The following is a 10,625-nucleotide window of genomic DNA, read 5'->3' as shown; positions in this document are numbered from 1 at the left end:
AATGTTACATGGCTCACCTTCACAGACCATAAACTGGCTAGGTTAGGCTACATAGACAGGCTTTTATATGTCTGCAGTCGCATCTGATGATCTGCATATCATCAGTCTTCAACTGCAGAGACAAGAAATCAAGTGCTGGAATGCTCCTCTTGAAGACCACCTGGATTTTGTGTGTTTGCACTTCATGATCCTAGAAACACATTGAGCTTGATGGGACTGGCCTGAAAACAGCAGTGCCTCAGGCCAGGATGAAGGTTCACTGGCCAAATAGTGTGCAGAAAATCTTGGCTGTGCTCTAATTTATTGTCTTGCATTGCTACTAAAGCTAGATGCATGAATCATAATAATTAATAAATGTGTTATGTCATCCTTTTTACTTATTTGCAAACCATCCTAGCAATTTTCTCAAATGCATTTGTTATTCAGATTTTTTCAGAGTAATTTCTGGAGATAGTTCTTGTACTTTAATCTTGTCTGGGAAATTATGCTGTGTTTGACATTGGAGCTGTTTTCATTAGAGACATAAATCTTTCTTTCGTTGTCTCAGAATCACATTCCCATGCTACCATTTGCAATTACAGATATGAAACTTGCTTCCTTTGACTGCTCTTCAACATCCATTTATCACTGTCTATTTCAGCTGCTGTTGAAACACTAGTAAACTGTACTGCCCATACATTTGGGACAAAACACTACACACAGAAACATGAATGTTCTTGCACAGAATAAAACAGTGAGTAATCATCTATGTTTTCTTCCTTCCTTCCTTCCTTCCTTCCTTCCTTCCTTCCTTCCTTCCTTCCTTCCTTCCTTTCTTTCTTTTTCTTTCTTTCTTTCTTTCTTTCTTTCTTTCTTTCTTTCTTTCTTTCTCTTCTTTCTTTCTTTCTTTCTTTCTTTCTTTCTTTCTTTCTTTCTTTCTTTCTTTCTTTCTTTCTTTCTCTTTCCTTTTCTCTTTCTTTCTTTTTCTCTTTCTTTCTTTTTCTTTTTCTTTCTTTCTTTCTTTCTTTCTTTCTTTCTTTCTTTCTTTCTTTCTTTCTTTCTTTCTTTCTTTCTCTCTCTCTCTCTCTCTCTCTTTCTCTCTCTCTCTTTCTTTCTGTCTCTCTTTCTCTCTTTCTCTCTTGCTTCCTTCCTTCCTTCCTTCCTCCCTCCCTTCCTTCCTTGTTTGGCTATAATTTGTGCATATAATCTGTATTTTGTACGACTTCCAAACTGATATACAACAGAACATTGAAGCCACCCGTGGGCTGTGTAATCATACAAATCATACATGTATGTGGATGGTGTGTCAGAACATGTAGCATTATCATCATTCCTGCTATTTGCTTACAAAAAACTAGTGTGTCAACCCCTAATCAAAATGGCCTGTACATATACTGGTTAGACCTGATAGTTCTCTGCACTAACAAGAAAAGACAGAAAAAAATAATTCATTATAGCAATGATCCTTCAAACAAGGCATACATAATATAGTCATTTGAGTCATGCTGGCCCAGGTTCAGCAGGACTGATGTGGAACAGGGCTAGCTGGACGTCTGGTCCCCAGCTGGATGACAGATGCTCCTTAAGTGCATCCCAGGAGACTGAGTCTCTGCAGATGGAGAGAAGGAAAGTGGGTGCCTGCCTTTCTTGGCGACTGCTCAACATGGGTGTAAAAAAAGAAAGAGGGAAGGAAGGTGAACATGGACTGTTTCTTCATTCTGTACTTTAAGAGAAAAAGTTAGGCCTTTTGGAGGGAGGAGAATCCTGAAAATGTGCTCTGAGAATGGCTATTAGGTAAAGAGCCTCAGGGAAAAGACGAGAAGAAGCATTTTGTTCCTTGATTGTAACTTGGCTTAGACACTAAGCTGCTCAGATATCCTTGGGCATGCAGAAATGGAGTTTACTTGTCTTCAGGATCAGGATCCAGCTGACAAGATGTTTTTCCAGGACACTGTTTTTAGAACTGGGTACCCAAATTCCACTGAGGTCTCACTTTCTGAGGCTACAGCTTCCTTGACCTCATCTGATGTAGATTCAAGACTTAGGGGAATGAGCAGAGAATTTTCTGTGATGAGGGGAGAGGCTGGGACAGAAAAACTGTTTGCAGCAAAATATCTTAGTGGAGGAACTTTACCAGTGTTGCTGGGAGAGTATATTTTAGTGGTGTAGTAAAGGGAAAATTCTGGGGCAAGCTTGAAGTCTAGAGCATTCACCTTGAATGAAACAATAGGTGGCAGCTGGTGGAATAAGAATATCTGAGCTCAAAAGCAAGCCAATGCATGCATGCAAAAACATTTGGCAACTGTTTAGTGGAACAACGACAGCCTTAACAGCACAGCATTAGGCAGAGGGCCAAGAGGCAAAAATATTTGTAAATAGGGTTTGCTAATTTTTTCCACTGGCAGGCATAGCAAGGGAGGGAGGGGGGAATTAGTGCTCTGAAGAGACTGGCCTGGGAGCACAGGTCCCACTAGGTTTATGAACAGAAACCCTCTGTAAACCAAGTCCCAAACGCAAATAAGAAGTGTGTGTACATTTGTGTGTGTGTGTGTGTGTGCACGTGCATGCATAAAAGGGGGAAGTAAAGAAGTTGTGGTAAGGAGGCATTCCTCAAGTTCAGGAATAGGAGCTAAAGCTTCATCAGAAATACAGGAGAAACCTTCCTTTTCCCCAAACCTACTTATGAAAAAAAAGATGGCAGGCAATGTTGAATATTTCTGTTTGCAGACCTGTCCTTTTGCAGAATCTCTCATGGTGTTGATGCCTGTGAGCTGCTGGAGTGATTGTGAGTATATGCCAGCTCTCCTCCCTCCCCTTCATGGCTTCTTCCAGCAGTGACTGTAAAAATGAGTTATCTATTGTCTTAGAGATGTACTCTGAAGCACACTGAGATAAGACTCGCCTTGAGTCTGCTAGGAGATCTGTAGCAGAACCAGTCAGCAACTGGGCCTAGATTTACTGCCTCTCTTTAACATGCTGCTCAGAGATGTCTCTTCTGCAATGCCTCTTTGTTTTTGGAAAGAAAATATCCTGAGCAGATTAGCCTATTCTGCTGCTGTTGCTGCTGCTCATACCTTCACAATGAACCTGAGCTCTGTGTTGCTGACAGACAAATCCTGGTCTTGTGGAAGTTGTTGGGGACATTGCTTCTGTAGAAATCAAGATATTAAGCAGTCTTTGATTCCAAATAAAAGAGTTTCTTCCAGTGTCTTTCAGATCACAAACGGAAGTGCTGTTCACAGGCGTGTCAATGTACTAGTGGGAATTTTAGAAGAATGGTTATTCATCTCCTTTCTGATGTTTGTAAGTAAGATAAGATTGACAAGGAGCAAAAGGTGGACTTAAAATTAACAATAAGAATACGCTTGAGTGAAACACAACCATATTACAGAAAAGAACAGGTTATAGGGATTTTCTGAACTCCTGCAGTGGAAGAAATGAAAGATCTTCTCATTTGATTCTTGGAAAAGTAAGGAGGGTGGTTAGCAAACAGCCACCTTGGGCTTCTGGAGGGCAGACCTTGGTGTGTTTGGGAGACTGGTTGACAGAGTCCTTTGGGGGACAGTCCTGAAGGGACTGTCCAGAAAGTCCAGAAAGGCTGGGCACTCTCGAAGAAGGAAATCCTAAAGGCACAGGAGGAGGTGGTCCTCATGTGCTGAAAGATGAGCTGGCAGGGAAGAAAAGCAGCCTGGCTGAACAGAGAGCTTTGTCTAGAGCTAAGGAAGAAAAAGAGGGTTATGAACTTTGGAAGAAGGGCCAGGCCACTCAGGAGAACTACGAAGATGTCATGAGGCTGTGCAGGGAGAAAATTGGAAGGGCCAAAGCCCAGCTGGAGCTTAATCTGGCTACTACTGCTAAAGACAAAAATGCTTCTATAAATATGTTAGCAACAAAAGGAGGACTAAGGAGAATCTCCATCCTTTTTTGGGTGTGGGGGAAAACATGACAAAGGATGAAGAAAAGGCTGAGATGCCTTCTTTGCCACAGTCTCTACTAGTAAGACCAATTGTTGTCTGGGTACTCAGCCACCTGAGCTGGTAAATAGGGATGGGCAGCAGGGTAAAGCCCCCATAATCCACAAGGAAATGGTTAGTGACCAGCTACTCTGCTTAGATGCATGTAAGTCTATGGGGCCAGGTGGGGTCCACCGTTACTGAAGGGTAACGAAGGAGATGGAAGAAGTGCTCATCGAGCCACTTTCCATCATCTGTCAGGGAAGGTCCCAGTTGACTGGTGGCTAGCAAATGTGATGATGCCCATCTACAAGAAGGGCTGGAAGAAGGATCTGGGGAACTACAGCCTGTCAGTCTGACCTTGGTGCCGGGGAAGATCATGGAGGAATCATCTTGAACACCATCATGCAACACATACAGGACAACCAAGGGATCAGGCCCAGTCAGCATGCGTGTAACTCACCTTTCTGATCTGCATACATTTCAGCATCCAAGTAGGTGATACTTGCATCTAACTGGACTTAAGCTGAAGCCTTTTGAGGTTTCCTTTTGAGACAGACTCTATCTATTTCAGATTGGATATGCTTTAGCCAAAACTCAAGATCTGAATAATTTGTATCTGAATAGTAAACAAAGGAGTCTTGCAACACACGCTGTTCACATGGGTAGTATCACCTCATACAAAAATGCAAAGGTGATTAATGATAAACCTCCTGTTAACATTTACCTGACAAAAAGAAATAAAAAGGCATCTTAACAACGACAAGAAAGAGCTAATGGTTGTTTAACAAAAGTAATGCCAGTATTTCAGCAGTACTCTCTAAATAATGGCCTGTCATTCTTCTTTCCTGTGAAATCATCTGTGCACATCTAGACTAAAAAAAGGAAAAGAAATGTTCAAGGGAGAACTTGCACACCTAGCAGCAGTTTCAGAGGTGACTGGGAGCAGTGTAAATACAAAATATGAGAAGCTAACTTTAGCACACGATGGATAATAACTTCTCAGTGGCATATTAGTTTTTTCTACAGAATGCTTTGCACCACAAAGTTAACCTCTCACCTGCATAAGAGATAAGAAAATGAATCGCTGCATAGCAAAGCTTTAAGAGTTTATCCTATTCAGAGCCTAACAATACTCTGCATCCTCTCTGAGGTATGAAAGTGAGGGATGGGTTCTTAGGACAGACCCTTTCCTCTGAGATATTTAGTCACAATTTGGTGAGGATCCAAGCACAGATTTTTACATCTCCTTTTTAACTTCTCTGCTCATGTCTGAAGACTTCACATTTTGCCCATCTGGTTGCAGAAGGCTGAGCCAAACTCCCTCTCCAATTCTTCTAGATAGCTGCTGCATTGCAGTTGACCAGTTAGGCAAGCCTGAAGCACATTTGCACCTTCCTGATTTGAGAGGGGAGCTTGGAGTGATGCAGGAATCCTGCAAGATACTTGAAACCTACTTGGCTTCTACCACGCTTCTTCCATTCCTCCTTTGGCACGCATTAGCCCTGGGACAGCGAGATGGTGAGGCAGGATCAGCATGGAGCCATCCAGTTTGTTCCAGGGCCTCTGCAACCCATGCTTGCCTGCAGACTTGAGCTACAGGAGTGTAGAACTTGGTCCTGGGAGTTCACTTTTTTATCAGTGCATTTAATAAATATTGAAAGAGCAGAAGACCCTGGGCTGACACTTATGCACAAGTTTTACTGTTTGCAGTGGGTACAGAAGGTTGCTTACAGGGAGACCGAGAAGTGAGCCCCCTAGCTCATTGCTTTTGTGGCTTGTGACCGAATCCCACTAAAAACAACTTGTGATTTGTTTCAGCTGCATAATAATATTACAAAGTAATAAAAATAAAGGCATATTTAATGATGTCCTTCCATTAAATGGTATGCCCTGGCTGTCTACCAATGGTTCTACAGACCTACTGGCGCCTGTGTCTCTCGGTGTGGGGAGAGACATTAAATACCATGGTAGAGTCCTATGTACCACCAGGTTATGCTACACAATTCATTTCCATCAGGAGAGTCTCTCTCTCTTTTTTTTTTTTTTTTTTTCCTTGGCTGTTGCAACTTTGTTATACTAATAAACACAGTTGTGTAGTGGGACCCAATTTAAACAAACACTTGACATAGTAACTTCGCTGGACACATCCAGAACGGGACATCTGGGTCTCATCACACACCAAAGATCTCTTCTCTCACCCTCTCATCTTCACAACATATCAGTGCTCTCAGGCAGAGCTCTCTTCAAGTCTTCGTCATGCATTTGTTCTTTCCATTATTAGTTTTAAAAAGTCAGACAATCCCTGTTCAGAAGAGAAAAGGAAAAAGGGTCTTCAAGTGTACATGGGACTGGAAAAAAATATGGAGGAGAATTACAATTGTTGGATAAAAATCATTTACCAACATCCTCCTTCCTGAAGGGTTCCTAATTGTCTTACAAACTGGATAGAGACCTTTCTGTAAATTACAGTTCTGTGAACTCCATTGCAAATGAAGAGTGGCTCTGTCTGCTCTTCTGTTGCACACCACAGGGTACGCTGGTGGATGCTGCCCCAAACAGAAGTCCAGCAAGGGAGGGCCAAGCACACCAATTGCTCAGAGTTTCAAAAGCCTGCTTCTGTGAAAAGTGCAATGAAGCGTGCCTGCTAGGGTATGTCAGGTGCTGGTTTGCTATAGAAAAACAGTAATTGCATATGCTTTCTCCTCACATCACCTCACCCCTGCTGTGCCCACCCTTTACAACACTCAGTAAGCTGCCCATGTTGTGGGAGCGGTCTGCTCAACTGGCTGCCCAAGTGGCTACCTGGTGCAAGCAGAGAGGGAGATGGGGGAGTGACTGGTGTTGGAAGTGCACCTGAGGTTGGCGATGCTTGAATAAAGTGGCCCCTGCTTGAATACTACTATGCAGAGGGTTTGGGTCATCTCTGACTCAGATGGTTTCCCGCATACCAAGTTACCAGCACCGCTTTCTGTGGTGCTTGTGTTTTTCTTGATGGTTCCCCATCTAGGGCTCAAGCAATGTTGACCTTGGTTAATTATTCCCAGAGGGAAAATATACACACAGCATCCTCCCACACGAAGCTGTGCTGCCAGATTAATCCCAACCTGCTGCAGGGGTGGAGGAATGGAGCGTGGGGCAGGAAAATCAGCGAGGGCTTTTTGAGCTGGCCAGGCAAGGGGACGGAGGGTGAGCAGGCATGGGGAAGGGACAGCACCAGTCATCATCACTGGAGACCCTTTCTGAGAGGAAAAAAATAATTATTTGAAACAATTCTGTCTTGTGGCTCATCTGCTTGTTAGTGACAGCTCTGTGTGACAAGTCTTGTTACTTGGCTAGGAAGGGAAGCAAAGTCTCATGGAAGGTGGCTGGGTCTGTCTCCTAACAGACCCAGAGTGTTTTCTGAATCTGTGTGTCTAATAGAGACCTCATGTTCTCTTGCCTGGTTTCTCATGGCAGCCTGCTATTCACCCAAAATATTAGCACAATGAGAATTTAATAACTTATTGAATAATTATTACATATTATACAAAATGCTATAATTGTACATATTACATTATTCAGAATTAACATGTTATTTTAGGGCAGCTTCCTTTGCACTCATTCCCCAGTCATACCAGTCTTGGTAAGAGTATAGATGGTAAAAATTAACACATGTTGAAGCAAAATGCTTGATATTTGACACTTTCTTTACACTTCATACATAAGTGAGGAGAAGGAGGAGGAGGAGGAGGAGGAGGAGAAGGAGGAGAAGAAGGAGGAGGAGAAGGAGAAGGAGAAGGAGAAGGAGAAGGAGAAGAAGAAGGAGAAGGAGAAGGAGAAGGAGAAGGAGAAGGAGAAGGAGAAGGAGAAGGAGAAGGAGAAGGAGAAGGAGAAGGAGAAGGAGAAGGAGAAGGAGAAGGAGAAGGAGAAGGAGAAGGAGAAGGAGAAGGAGAAGGAGAAGGAGAAGGAGAAGGAGGAGAAGGAGAAGGAGGAGAAGGAGAAGGAGAAGAAGGAGGAGGAGGAGAAGGAGAAGGAGGAGGAGGAGGAGGAGGAGGAGGAGAAGGAGGAGGAGAAGGAGGAGGAGAAGAAAAAAGAGAAATAAGGAAAGGCCAACATTTTCCCCCTTTTCAGTTTCCATTTAACTTGAATTGCACGTCTAGTCAGTTCTATGATGAAAGTGCAAACAAACCTCTTAGAGCTGGGGGTGTGTGATTCAAAGAGCTTGGCTAGATAGGTGCGGGGTCTAACTTTTAATCTGCCTTGCTCACCCCTCCAGGACCTTTTTTCAAAAGCTGTTTTTCTGCTCTCTAATATTCTGCCAGTCACAGTTTGTATTTCCAAACACATGAAAGAACTGTTTCCTGTCTCCAGTGGAAAAAAAGAGGAAAAAGGTATTTAAAGTCCAAACTAGACTTTCTTTTAAAGCCCACTACAGGAAAACACAAGCTGCTTCCACGATGGGCACGGTTCAGGTGCCTGTGTGAGCCCGACCCCACGCGGGAAGTGTTAACAAGCCATATGCGCAGGGTTACATTCCCATTTCCAGTCCAGCGCCAGCTCTGCTCACTTGCACAGGGAGGCGAATTGGCGATCCGTGACAGCACACCAGCAGGGCATGATGTCACGGGCCCTGCTCTCTAGCCACCCCTCGCACAGCCGGCGGAGCCCCATTGCGTGGAGTTAATCATTGACATGAAAGCCTTGCCTCGGCCCTGACACAGGAGGGGGCCCCGGGGTGGAGGCAGGACCCGTGAGCTGCAGCACTGGACATTTTTGGCTCTTGCTGAGCCATTGAAGCCTTCGGGAGGTGCCTGGCACCACTGGGAGAGGGCTCATGGATGGGAATTGGATGCCAGCTCTGTGTTTGGAGGTGCTGTTTTATGTGTAGCAGCTCCCCACCACCACTCGTCTAATCTCTATTACATATCTACAGACAAAACAGCTACTTGGCATTGCATTGCGGATGTCTGCAACTTTTGCCAGGACGTTGAACACGGGCCAAGAACTTGGGTGGAGACAGGAGCCAGAAGGTCATCTGGGGTTGCTGTTCTTTGTTAGAGCTAAATAACGTTGTGAATGTATTAAGTCCTTTTCCATGCACTGATTTTATTTTTTTTTCAATGCCTTCAGTATGATTTTTTTTTCTGGGCTGGATTCATGTATAAATATGCAAAGCAGAACAGTCTGCTCATTTGCACTTAGCATGAAATCCTGATATTATTCTTATTACATTTTTTCAGGAAAATGAACTGAAATACTGTAACAGTCTGCTCCGTGAGAACAAGACCTTGGGTTCTTTGTCACTTCCTCTCTTTCAGACACTGATCAGATGCTCATCTTCACAAAACTATCCAACGATTTCATCATTGTTCCCTAAGAGGAGCAGTTTAAAAAAAAATAAAAGATGCTGGAAGTGGGCTGAAGCAAATTGTGGCATCTGGAATTGCAAATCTGCTGCTGGATTCTGTAGTGCTGCTGAGCAGTAGTCCTCGTCGTGCTGCCAGAGTTGGCTGGGACTGAAAAATTGCGCGAGTGAGATCTGCATTTAATACAGCTGATGTTTTTATATGAGGTCAGTGGCTACATGGATGCATCTACCTGTAAGATCGTGAAGTTTCTGCGTACATTATTAAGCCTTTAGTGTGGATCTCCTTCATCAAACAGGCTGCTGATGAAAGGAACAGTCCAAGTGATGGTTCTTCTCTTGTTAGACTATATCAAATACAGTTATGACTATAGTTATAACTATAGTTATAGACTTACATAGGGACAGTAAATAATGTGGCCTAAAGACTATCATGTTACAGTTTTCATTTTGGCACCATGGCAAGTGCATGTCTGGGTGAACACGTGGAGTTCAGGGATTCATGGCAAAATCTCTTCCTTCTTTTTTTTTTTAAATTTAAATTTAAATTTAAATTTTTATATTTATATTTATATTTATATTTATATTTATATTTATATTTATATTTATATTTATATTTATATTTATATTTATATTTATATTTTATTTTTATTTTTATTTTTATTTTTATTTTTATTTTATTTATTTATTTTTTTGAATATTCTTATGACTAGGAACACACACTGGACATTGAAGTCTACTCATCCCTGGCTTCACTGCTTGGGGTGAGAAGTCGTGGGAGGAGTGTTGTTGCAGTTGACAGGGTGGATCTTTGGTGCGAAGTCCCTCTTGCAGGAAGAGCTTCTCATCACTTTACTAAACAACAGGCAACGGGTGTGTTATGTGTCACCCAGCTGCTGCTCTGGTTCATTCCTGGAGTAGGATTGCTTTGTGTAGAGTAAAAACATACTTGTATGTAAGATGCAAATACCCATGCATCTCTATATATTTGTATACAGATATACGGATGCATGAACACAATAAAGAATAATCATAATAAAGAATTAATTAAATAATACATATATGTTTTTATACATATATGCTTTTCCCTGGAGTCTTGCCAGATGATAGGTATAGTAACATGAAATATTTGCATGGCTTTGTTTATCTAGACTGGCACTGTTCTCCAGAGATATTATCTAATTCTAGCATCTGAGAAAGTCTTAGAGTAAGATTTCATGGTAACCACAAATAACAAAGGGATGAAGATTGTTGAAAGGTAAGAAGGCTGATTTTGATTTGCAGCAGGCAAGCTAACAAGTCCCTGCAGTCTCTCAGTCCTGCATCCAAGCCTCTTTATGCTGCTT

At 42.5% G+C, this 10,625-nt stretch overlaps 1 long non-coding RNA gene across 2 annotated transcripts; it reads left to right on the top strand.

Moving 5' to 3' along the window:
• Nucleotides 1-389: 389 nt before the first annotated feature.
• LOC310891395 lies at nucleotides 390-10,334 on the top strand. 2 transcript variants are annotated; one of them, XR_014577550.1, is made up of 3 exons: nucleotides 390-733; nucleotides 9,155-9,486; nucleotides 9,993-10,334. It is a non-coding gene; the product is annotated as an uncharacterized lncRNA (long non-coding RNA). The 2 variants fall into 2 exon arrangements; XR_014577551.1 differs by lacking the exon at nucleotides 390-733 and having other exon boundaries at nucleotides 8,643-9,486.
• The last annotated feature ends 291 nt before the right edge of the window (nucleotides 10,335-10,625 follow it).

Source organism: Anser anser (genome assembly GCF_964211835.1).
Source record: "Anser anser genome assembly, chromosome: 1".
NCBI lineage: Eukaryota > Metazoa > Chordata > Aves > Anseriformes > Anatidae > Anser > Anser anser.
The sequence above is the reverse complement of the archived record's forward strand: the minus strand, read 5'-3'. Positions and strand labels throughout refer to the sequence as shown.